This window comes from Thunnus maccoyii, chromosome 3 (genome assembly GCF_910596095.1).
Source record: "Thunnus maccoyii chromosome 3, fThuMac1.1, whole genome shotgun sequence".
Classification (NCBI taxonomy): Eukaryota; Metazoa; Chordata; class Actinopteri; order Scombriformes; family Scombridae; genus Thunnus; species Thunnus maccoyii.
Window position 1 is genome coordinate 5,060,466 of NC_056535.1, and position 12,577 is coordinate 5,073,042.

General features: G+C 40.2%; 1 protein-coding gene across 1 annotated transcript in view; it reads right to left on the reverse strand.

The window, feature by feature from the left end:
* The window catches only part of cdk18 (cyclin dependent kinase 18), a 49,629-nt gene extending 43,700 nt beyond the window's left edge, over positions 1-5,929 (reverse strand). The window contains exon 1 of the mRNA XM_042406678.1: positions 5,575-5,929. The gene's annotated coding sequence lies outside the window, so the exon portion shown is untranslated. The remainder of the gene's footprint in view (positions 1-5,574) is intronic.
* Between the last annotated feature and the right edge of the window lie 6,648 nt (positions 5,930-12,577).

A 12,577-nucleotide genomic window follows, 5' to 3' on the forward strand; every position in this document is an offset into this window, starting at 1 on the left:
TGATTGTTCCTGTCAGTAACTTACTATTAGCACCTGCCTCGACTTCTTGAATAAGTAGCAATATTTGTGGTCATTTCACATATTAAATGTACATAAGTGGCTTAGGTTTGTGATTGGGTAATGTAGCTAGCTAGCTAGCAGAAAAGGCATTTTGACAAATTGGGTTTGGATCTGTTATTGTGTATTGATGTAGATGCATTGGTCAATCTTTACAACCATAATGTGTAGGCATACATGTTCAGTACTCCTGGTCAACGTTTACTACATGAGGCTGACCCTTGTTGATGATTTCTCTGCATCTTGGAGATGACTGTGGACCTTTACCAGTGATGTACTGTGCACTCTCTCTGGCCTGTCTAGCTGTTGGCTGGCCACCAACAATGCTAAAACTCAAAACTCAAACTGTTAGTTATTACATTAAAAGATAAATGTTCAGAATTAATTATTATTTGACTAAGAACAAAGAACAAACCATGACCTTTAAGTTAGATACACATGACTCAATAGTGCAGTTAAGAATATTGTCCAGTTTAATGTCACTAACACACATCAGTGTTTTAGACCTTTACATCTGTCACATTGGCTTTGTGTCACATTATCCGTGTGTTTATTCTGATGTGTTGGTTGTTTGGTCTTTTCCCTCAGGTTTTGGCTTATGGACGTGTTTCTGACAGGAGCAGCCCTGTGACTCACGGCTTATCTCACGCCACTCACACAACACATTATACATTTCCCAAGGTGGCCTCTGTTTGTGTCAGTGTGCAAGCCAGCCTCTTGTAAACCATCACAGCTGCAGCACTAGACTAACAACTTGGGAGGAAGAGACCTGCAATTATGTAAAGCACCTAAACACATCACAGAGCACGACAGTTAAGAGTGAACACGCCGGCTACTCTCCTGCCCAGAGAAGCAAATCCTGGACTTCAGGGTGCTAAACTAATCATCAACCAGCTTCTCTACGCTAGACAGTGCCTGCCACAACATTTGTGTTTGACCAGTGTTCCCTGAAAACAACATCATTCTTTATAAAGCATTGGCTGCCTCAAATAGGGTGGATAATTTTAAATTAGCTGGGTAGCTTGGCTGTGAATGCACCGCCCACCCACCTGTGAAGAGCTTTAGAAGCGTATTGGGTGTGAGTGAGGGAAGCATGCATAACAACACTTGAGGATCTTTAGGTCTTTTTTTAGTATTTTAATGTGACCCTGGCAGCAGCAGTGGCACAGGATGAGGTACGTGGCTGCTGCTCAGCAACAGAACAAAATGGGACTATTTCCTGGTGCTGCAGCTGAAACCTGGTCATGCCATTTATTCAGTTAACCAACGGTGATTCCTTATAATATTGTCTTTCTGCAATTCAAGCACAGAAGTATTCACCTTTCTCTGAATGAGGACTTTATTTTGTTACATATTTCTATGATGCTTTCTCAGAGAAATAGAAAGATGCCAACAAAAGCCTTACACTTAGATCACATCAGTGCAAACTTTTAATTTAAAGGTGAGCTGTTGTGAATCTGATGTATTAGATTTTAGCACTCAGATAAAATGTTAGTGAGAAACATGCTCTGATAAGGATGACAAGTCTACTGCAATTCTAGGGTGTGTTTGTGATTTTGTTAAAGGGGACATTTACAGAGCCAGTATTGTGTATAGACACCGGATTTTTTTTCAGCGCACACACAGAAAGGACAGCTAGCGGACCGTGAGGAGATATTCACTGACTTTGACAAAAAGTGTATTGCAGTGTATGAGCCATTTGGACTTCCATAAGGTTGTGATGTAACAACTATAAGCACAATGTTTCCCCTATCATTGCCTTGGAGGGGCGGCCCGCTACTACTGCGTTTTGCTGTCATTTATTTTCACGCTAGTTTCTCTCCTCCCTTCTGCTCTCTGTGTTTCACTGGCTTAGCCCTTCCACTCACATACAGAGAGGAGCAGAAGAGAGACAGTTGCAGAGAAAATGCTACACAGTTGTTGGATGTCAGGAAGCAAATTTGTCGTTGCACAGCCTTCCAATGGTTGGATAACATTATCCTCAACGGTGGCCATCTCAATTTACTGGCGAGTTTTACCCAGAGCCCTGTTTTATCCTAGCTACAGTAGGCTACAATCTGTTACCTGTGGTTGGCCTGGGTGTGCATCACTCAGAAAACAGTCAGCCAATCAGAAGAGAGGGGCATTGAGCAGACACAAAACAGCACGTTTCAGGCTGAGTGAGAGTGAGGGGCTGCATCCATAGTTTGTACAGCTGTAATTAGATGCTTTTTGACCATAAAAACATGCAAATGTCTGAAATAGACCACAAAAATGAAAATATTATACTTGGAAAGGGACATATTATGACCTCTTTAATGTCAAATTTGAGTGACTGTTTTCTCTAATTTATATATATATTTAGGATGTTTAGGCACCTCGACCTTGTTGCTATGACAGTCATAGCACTCCTGAACTCATAGCACTACTCAAAGGTACCCTGGGAGTTTTTGACCACCAGTAGCCGTATGGAGCAATTTTACAAGTGGGTGCCCATTTTGTTTCTAGCAAGCATGAGGACACACATGCAATGAGATACACATTGTTCCTGCCAGTTTCCTGTTATGCCGCTAATCACTAGTTGGTAGTGGTTATGCCAAGGAAGGCAGTGAAGAAGAAAACTGCAAACTAGCAAACCTGCATGTAAACAATGCATGGTACTGTACTTTTATTTCAGTTTATTCAACAGTGCACTCAGCTACTGAGAAAGGTATGCAATAATGTAGTCATATAGTACATTCTTTGCCGTTAAACAGTAGAGAGTGGAAAGTAACAAGAAGACTCTGAGGAGGGTTGATCATTCTGACACAACTCTCATAGGTGCAACTGGCAGTTTTTCATGTTGGCATCTCAAAACGGCAACAAGAGAAACACTGTATTACCTTGAAATCCTGTAATGTCAGTATGCAAACAGCACATTCACATTTCCCAACACAGCCAGTCAATTATCTCTTTACACCCAAAACACTAAAGCAATAACTGAGCCAACATATCTAATAGTAGTGGTCTTATAGTGGTCTTCTGTGTTGTTTAGGAAACAGTCTCCACTGCTAGAATACAGCCTCTGTGATATAATGTAGACGAATAGGAAGGATCCATGGACTCTCAGGTTACAGAGATGATGGGTTTATTTTCTCAAAAGATGCTTGCTGAAGCATTAAACCTTTCAATGTGTCATCACAGAAGCCAGTAGATTGGTTTGGTGCTGGGTGAAACGCAAACTGCCTTCCATTTGGTGTATTTGACCAAATGTTTGCATGTGTTTGTTCATCTGAGAGTGCTGTTTAGTGCTGGTGCCAGGGCTATTGTTGAATATGGTAGGGTCTATCTGCACATTATCATGGCTGAGTGGGCCCGGGGCTGTGTGATGAATCAGGGACCCAGTAATAAGCTGCTTATGTAAACACTACTATTGTGCCTCAGCTGCAGCATGCTAAGGCAAAAGATTGCTACTATGGACTCCAAATTACAGAAACAACCATTCTCAGAGGCAAAGAGATAATGGTTAAAAAATGTAACATTACAGAATGCAAGGACTCTGATGGTGTCATGATGTTGCCTGGAATTAACTTTATGACTTTATGACCATCTTGAAAACCAAAATAAAGACAAAGCTGGCAAAGACTGAACAAACAAGGTTGCTTGGAGTGAAATGTTTAGTGACATGAGTTCAGTGGTAGGCATATTTCATTAGTCTTGGTTTATATTAATCTTGAAGTCAACATAAACTAGATGTGGCCCACACTAGTTACACTGTATTTTACTTCAAGTACAACATTTGATATAATCCTTTATAACACTGCTGCCAGTCCTAGTCATTCTTTCATTTTTGAAACTACAAGATTCATGATATTTATTTAATTTTATTTGATTTAACTTCTAATTTATAATCTTTAAATCACAGTTTCATCAATTTACCTTTTGCTTAGCATTTTAGTGCTGTTTAGTGCTGTTTATGAAACAGTGGATTTCAGACAGAAGTTGATAAAAGCAGTGTCTGATTTTGAGTGGGTGGCCAACAGATTCGATAGATTAAAGGACAACTGTCGCTGGCAGATATGGCTACAGCTGGTTAGCTAGCCAATTAATGTTTACTCTATGAGTTGGTTGAAAACTGTTTCCAGCTGACTTGTCTTAAAATGAGAACCTTACAAATGTGTATTTGGTGGCTGTTGATGGCTACGTACACGATATAATGCTAACTATAATGCAACTATGACAACTATCACTATTACTAAAAACCCATGAACATCTCTTTAGCATGATCAGAAAACCAAAGCTTGACAGACCTGGACAATCATTGTTCAAAGGAGAGTTTTAGTGATGTGATCGTCACATCATAGCTGCAATGAAATGAGACTTCATTCAAAATAAACCTGTATAACATGATAAACCAAAATATTATATCTAAGAAGGCATTTTGATGCTTTTGAAGACCCTAAAATGTAATAACAATAATAACACAATGGTAACACATTCAGTAAGACTTCTTGGTGTGCTCAACATGCAACACTTCCAACAGAAGTGTAACTTCTCACTAACATACAGCAAGGCAGCAGTCTAAACTCTGCATGATTCAATGACGCATGACAATAATATGGAAAAGGGAACCAGTTTTGTGTATGTACACTGCAAACACACACACACACACACACACACACACACACACACACCAGACACCAAATTACACCCACAGGCCCTTATAGGTAAACAGGTGTTGTGTGTACAGTGGTTACGGATGGACTTCTGTGTATTTGAGTGGCCCCTCCTGCACTACTATACCAGTGTCAGTTTACATGTGAGTGCTAATGCATGAGGCTCATCAGAGAGCAGAGAGGTGGATGAGTGAGTGAGTGGGTGGGTGCGGGGGGTTCAGATGTCCTTAGATGTTCTCATTTTTAAGGTGGGCACCAAACAGAAGCAACAGACATAGATAAACTATATTCTACATACCTATAACTATATACTGAACTTTACAAATTAAGAAAATGAATGACAACCAGCACAGCCTTATCTATCTTGACATCACACCGTTGCACTCGCCACATATTATGTACTGACTGATATTAGTATAAATACAAACAAATACGATATAACCTTATATTTGTGACTCCCATTAGGCCCAGAATTACAAATATGTCCACACATAATGTGCTTTCTTCCATTAAATTTTACAATACCATTCTTACATCATACCAGTTAGACATTTTGTATTTAATGTAACCTCAAAATTTCATTAGATCACCATAAAAATTAACTTCAGGATAAAGCTTCGACCCAAAAACTGAATAAGTAACAACTAATGTGACCAATTAGTAGACTCCAGTGGAGTGCAGGAAGACTTCCTGAGATGTCCAGGGAGCCTATGAGGAATTCTGATAAAAATAATTAACAAAATTACTCCTCAAATCATAAGTTCAGCCTAAAATGAGCAACATGTACCTGTGTGTCCTCTGACCCCTGACCCTTCCTGAGAGTGGATATGTCTCCTGCTTAATGAAAAATGTGAGTGGATGGGGCTGCAGCAGGGCTACTTACAGAGGAGCAGAGGTCATCCACATACAGGGGGGAGACAGGGGGGCAGGGGGGGTTGGGGGGCCTCTCTCCGCTCAGGTTTCCCTCGCCTTCCCAGGTGTCACTGATGTGCAGTTAAATCCACAAGATGCAGGCAGCTCTGTCAGAGTGATGGATAGATGGCTCGGCTCAACAGGAAGACAGGCGGCCGGGGGAAAAAGGACCGACCTGTCCACGACTCCCTCTGACAGCTCACCCTTCCACTGCTCCCTCCTCCACTGACCACTGTCAGCTGCCTCACTGGACAGAAAACAGGAAAGACTAAATAAAGACACAGAGATGCAGTGGAAACAGCTCAGGAGGAGAGAAATTGCTGCTCAGAGGGGTTTTATAATCAGCCTGTAACTCCTCCCCCACCAATCTCTGACTTTGGCCCTCCCTTGTTGGTATGGCAACGGCCAATCACAACTGGGCATAATACAAGCCTCCTCCTCTCTGTCCTCCTCCTCCTCCTCCTCCTCCTCCACTGGCCTCTGCTGTTGACAGGATTGTCACACACCAGCAAGAGCTATGAAAGCATGTGGGTATGTGTGTGCATGTTTGCATGTGTGCATATGCCGTGTGTGTGCATAAAAGTGTGACTGTGTTATGTGTGATGAAGGTGTAGTGTATGTACATGTTTAACTGTGAGTGGGTGCACCTTCTGTATATACAGTATTTCTATGTGTGTGTTTGTGTATATGTGAGAATACATACTCGTACTAGTGCATATATGTGTGAGTGAGTGTGTGTGTGTGTGTGTGTTTGTGTTTCTTTTTCAACATTTCCTTAATAAGCAGCAATTCAGCATCAGCTGTACATTTAAACCTGGTGTGAGTTCATGTTAGTGATTCCATTAGCAACAATACCACATTGTGGCTGTTAAAACACAAATACTGCAGCTGCTGATAGCATTAAATATATAGAGATAAGTAGTAGCAGTGCTAGACATGCAGCTGAGTTCATGCCCTGTTAAATTTTATGTTGTTCAAAAGGTCCTGGAATCAAGTGCACTTTTTTAAGGCTTTGGCGTATTGTGCCTGTCTTTGTAATCCTCAGCTTCAGTGAAGAACACTTGCGAGGTCGACCTTACATCTCCAAAACACCAGACCAGACACTGCGTGATCTCCACCTCTGCAGCAGCACAGCACTTGAAGCCGGGAATTTTAGCACTGAATCAAGAACACAATCCATACTTTGGTTTGTTTGTAAGTGTGATCATTCCAGCAATTTGCACTCCGCTTTAATACTGTGAGATAACAGCTAAGGTACTAATAAAGTGTGACTCTCATTGCTACAGTTAATGAATCAATAATTCAAATAAACATCGGGAATAGGAGAGGTGTGTTTCTAAAAGCAAGCCTATCTTCATTTACTGTGTGGAGGTAACCAGGTGTACACACCAAAAACAGTACTGCATTAAAAAAGCTCCAGGGGCTGCGGTGGTGAAGGTGTGTCGATTCAGGTCTTGTTAAGGTGAAAATGACGAGGCATGAAGGCTAGTTCGAGTAAGGCCGCGTTCAGATCAACATTAGCCCAGACTGAAAAAAGGCAGTCCTCTCTTTTGTTTTAATGAGGACAGTCAGGCTTAACTTTTGCCGCAGAGCAATTTGATGTCATCCAGCAAGGTGCTGCATTGGTTAGTCACATACGTACAAGACTACTGTCTTAACATGAACATTACAAAGTAACAGGGGTTGCTAGTAGTGAGAATTATCACCATAGTCCGCAGTGCCCGTCACCTCTACTGAGCATTTCAGCATCTTTCAGCTCATTGTTTTGGTTTACAGCAAGCATCTTTTCTGTTTTATTCACTACTCTCATCAGTGTCATTTTCAGTTGCGGCAGGCAGCTGTTTTCAGCAAAAAAGCTTTGATAAACCCACTGTACACTACCTGCCCAGCACCAAACAGCACACAGAAAAAGTTAGCAGCCAGCTGGTGAGCACATGTAGCATTTGGCAGCTAATGAGTCGGATATGTTCCTCAGGAGTTGGTGGAGACCTAAAACAGAGCTAAAAGGATAGAATATTGGATTTACATTTGTTGGATATCCAGAAACATGACTCAGGGTTGCCCAGCAAAACAGTTGAACCTTTTTTGACCAATCACATATACAAGCACACATTCCTGGTGAATCACTTTGTAACATGAACAGGTTATTTATACCACTGACCTTGCGACGGTTGCAACAAAAGATATAATTTCAGTTATAACTTTCCAGAGTATTATAAACCACTTTCCAGCATTTTGGAATCTGATAAGCCTTCAAATTCACAAATCTGTTATTCAAACTTTACTTTGTATTGCATGTCTCACTGGCACCTGAAGCAACATGCTCCCACCAATGCAGCCTCTTGAGTTGATTTAATGCAGGGTTGTGTGTTCATATTATTTTTAAAGTGAAAGACTGGACACTACCTGTCACTAGGTCATCATTAAGTGTACTTTACATTGAGTAAACATTATATTTACTGTACCTTTGACTTTTTGCACTTGTCACTTTAATATGAATTCTTCCATATGTTCTGATCCATAAGCCTGAATAAGAACTGCTCTTTGCTGGTTTGGTCTATGGTATTATAAATGTTAGTCAGAGCCTGCCATGTTTTTTCTATTGTACAAATAATTAATAAGAGGTCATATTGCCCTGCCCTAATACATTCTTAAAAAAGATTTAACTCTGAAAAGTGACATTTTTTCTCTTGAATGTGATTTAAATAAAATCTGACAATATCAGAATGATTCACATGTGGACCCTTCCTCACCTCTCACACTGGGCTCAGTGGGAATCTAACCTCTAACACTTTGCTCTCTTTTTCAGAAGTCTCTTTTTCTGTCACACAGACACACATACAGAACTTAACCCCCTCCCCCTACCAGGTAACAGTGAAAAACATTCTAGCAGTGATGAGTCAACAACTATCACAGTCCATTTGCAGACATTTCAAATAGATTGGGTTATATAAAAAGATGTTGTGGCAGGTCACTGAGTGTGTATTCGGTAAAGTGATGATTAATATCAGCAGTAACATGAGAACATGACCCATTGTGCAGCAGCAATGATTCAGGCCCCATTGTGGTTTTATACAGCACACACACACACACAAATGTTAAAATGTTTGTCTGATTGAGGTTGACTGGCCACTGCAAACATAAGGGTTGTGAGTTTGGTTCATTCATGCTTTGTGAAATGCGAGGAAAGGTGCTTTTTATACTTATTATGTAATTATATTTAACCACAGCATTCCCTCGCACTTTAATAAATACCCTGCACTTTTCTGCTGTGTCTGAGGAAATGATTCTGCTCTCCCAAAAGTGCCTTTTAATTTTCTCTTTGAGCAAAGTGGTTCAGGTAATCTGACCACTGGTTTGTTTACAACCCGTCTGATCGAATGACTGTTAGTGTTTCTTGTCCCACTGAACATCACTGTAGCAAAACAAACCTACTATCATGGTCACTGGAGCATTCAATGTCCCCAGAGGATGAATCCTACTGACTTTGGTGAAGCCCTGACTTTTCCACTAGCACCACCATGAGGTTGACATTTTTGGTTCAGAGTGAAATATCTCAACAACTATGACATGGATCAGCATGAAATTTACAAAAGATATTCAAGGTTCCTAGATGATACTTTCTAAGAATTTTGGTGGTCCTCTGATTTTTCTTCTAGCACCACCAGCAGGCCAAATTTTTCACTAATGCTGTGATATATCTCAACATCTACTTGATGGAATAGGTTCAGACATTCATGGTTGAGATGATGTATTCTAATGACTTTGGTGATCCTCTGATCAATAATAAACTGTTATTTGATATAGGGGAAATTATGCATCACACCACATCGTCTTAGGAACTTGCAAACAGCTCTGATTGGCCAAGAGGGGCTGCTACTGTTGCAAGTCAAACCTGAGCATGATATCTGCATCAGTTATAGTTCTATATGGTCAAACTTTATAACTGTGTATTTTTATTGTGACCCAAAACTTAACGTGCGGGCTACCTGTTAGGCCGGTCTTTCAAAACATCTATCTTCCAACTGATTTGTATGTTTTCTGGATTTTCATGCATCTATACTTCAATGCAACAAGGTCAGTGTGCCTGCCAGTGTCCTCAAAATAGGAGTAATCATTTTATCTGCCTGTGATTCATCTGTGCACTGTTCTACAGTGAACCCATATATAGAGTCTTTTAAAAGAGCAGTGTAGCCCATAATGAAAGATGCCAAAGGTTAAAGGTCAGATGTGTTTTTTTCTGAACAGAACAGAACAGGATGGAGGGAATAAAGCAACAATGAACCACTGAATTCTTTCCAGCAGATTAATTGGCTTGCTACAGAATTAAGAGAAATCCCTTTGGGCTTCTTTGCTGCTGCCCACACTGAAAGTTTTCACAGTTTCACTGTTTTTCTCCTTCTTCTCTTCCCTTTCTCTCTATCACAGTTTCCCCTTCTGTAGAATAAAAATAACAATGTGGAAGCAGTTTACAATTACTCTTACATGTTTTATCTCTTTTGGCACAGTTTGCTGTAGACTGCTCTGTGAGTGAAGCTTGTTTTGATGTGTTATGATGTCAGGTGTTGCAGAAACCTTCATCTTCCACACAGCTGATGAAGAGAGGTCTTTTTTTTTAAAAATTTTGAGGTATGTTTTAGCTTTTATTGGATTTGGGGAATGACTTGCAACATATGTTCCCAGTTGTTGTTCATGGTTGATGCTTAAGGCACAGAGGCACCCCGAGTCTTCTTAATGAAGGAAGCAATCAAATGCCAAAATCATTTTCAGTGATGGTCATGTTTGCTTATTGTTTATTCTCTGGGTGTGATTTTCTGACAGCATAGTTTTTTATATTTCCATCTCCAAGTCCTATTACATTCATGAGTAACAGGACTTGGTCTCTGGACTCAGACCTGGGTTAGAGTTTAATCTATGCATTTACTTTATGAGCTTAACAACACAAAGAAAACAGCAACAGGCATAGTACTTTAGCATTTTTTCTTCTTACTAGATGTGTATGGAGGTGCGTGTGTTCAAAATCTGTTTATAGAATATAAATGGGTTTGTGATAAATGGGATTGCAGGAAAGAATAAAAGCTGTTTCGACAATTTAGTCCACTTGTCAGCTGAATCAGACATCAGAGGTCCATTGAGGTAGCATGTACTGTATGTCTGTAGAGATTCAAAAATAGATAAGACTAATTTATTCACTAATGAACAGATGATTGGTGCTGTCACAACAGCAAAGCTACTGTTAACAGAAATCATTTCACCTTGACTATTAGTCAGAAATCAAAGCATTTTGAAGTATTGCTAGGACAAGGAGAGAACGGCAGGTGACACAACAGGAGAGATAAATGACTTGCACACTTAAAGGTTAGAAATGAGATGTAGACATCACAGACAGCACAGAAGGTGAGAGGTAAGGGGGTAGGGAGGTAAATAGGGGCGCATCAACAAATTTTTACTTTAACAGGTTAATCTGGCCATTGTTTGCACTGATTTATTACAAACCATTCATTAGTTGTAAACAACAACTCACATGGATTGACATGAAAGCCATTTATTGGACAGTGCTGGTGACATGTCATCCTGCATTATCCTACACACACCCATAAGGGAAAAATCAAAACCCAGTTATAATCTGATGACTAACAAAGTCATGCTGCACTTCACTGCACATGAAAGCGTATTTATCTTTTCTGGCAGCCATCACAATCTCATAAAATGTACAAAAGATTAGTTAGATATGAGCATTAACTGAAGATGCAAAGAGACTCCATTTCTCAAATGATGAAGATTTAATGAAGTCTGATACCATCATCATACAATCTTGACACTACAAGAGTTCAACTCTAGTTCAAGTTCGCTCTAGAGTTCAACTGGAAGTGGACAGAGACCCACCTCTTCAGGTGGTCTTAGTAGAGTCATATCACCAACTGACAGGTAGGAGGTTTTGCCTTGTGCATCACAATAACATCATTATCATTAGAGTGTAATATTTCACTCTCCCAGAGAAAGGCAGCAGGAAAATGAAAAATACATTCTAACTTTTCTTTGATATCATCTGAAATCTCATGAGGGCACGTAAACGCACACACACACACACACACACACACACACACACACACACACACACGTGCACTATGGGGGGGTGAAAGGAGTAATCAAAATACAAACACACGTACTTAGGTTTGTGTGTTTGCACATGTGCATGCACACGTGTGTGGTAGTGCTGCTTGAAATGCCCTACTACACACACACATATGTTTGTTTGCCTCCTTATCTTTTCATCAGCACGTGAACATGTGTAAATCTCTTTTAGCAGCTAAATCAGCCTACTATCAGCTATTGGCTACTCTAGTCTAGTCTTGTCTATTTGGAGTTACTGCAGGTCTTTCTTGGTGGGCGAAGATGTCCTTATTATGATACCATCCGATTTTAGGGGAATCCTTGCTGCACTGGTTCACAGCAGGGCTGGCTGTATATATATATATATATATATATATATACTGTATATATAACCTGTATATGATAGGAATATTATAAAGAGTTTAAAATGATAAACTCAGTAAACTATGGTCTGGATGTTTTTATGTTTAATGTATTATTAGTATGTTTTTAATGTTTATGTAACTGTAGTCTATTCATCAAGTGCAGGCATGGCGTTGACAGTCTTTGTGACAGAGATTTGAATAAATTAATAAATACCTCGAAAATGAAACAAACCACCAACCACGCACATGTACTAAGTGTACACGAAGGTACGTACGTGTGTGTGGTATTTTGATGACTCCTCTCACTCCTCCATACAGGCACACGCACATGCTCACGCACACACACAGACATACACACACCTCTTAATACACAACAATGGACAGGGTACAGCCAACAGCCTGGCCGGGAACATTCTTCAGTGTGATTAGATTGCCCTTGTCCTTCTGTACAGGGCAAGTCTCTCTCTCTCTCTTGCTCTGTCTCACACACACACA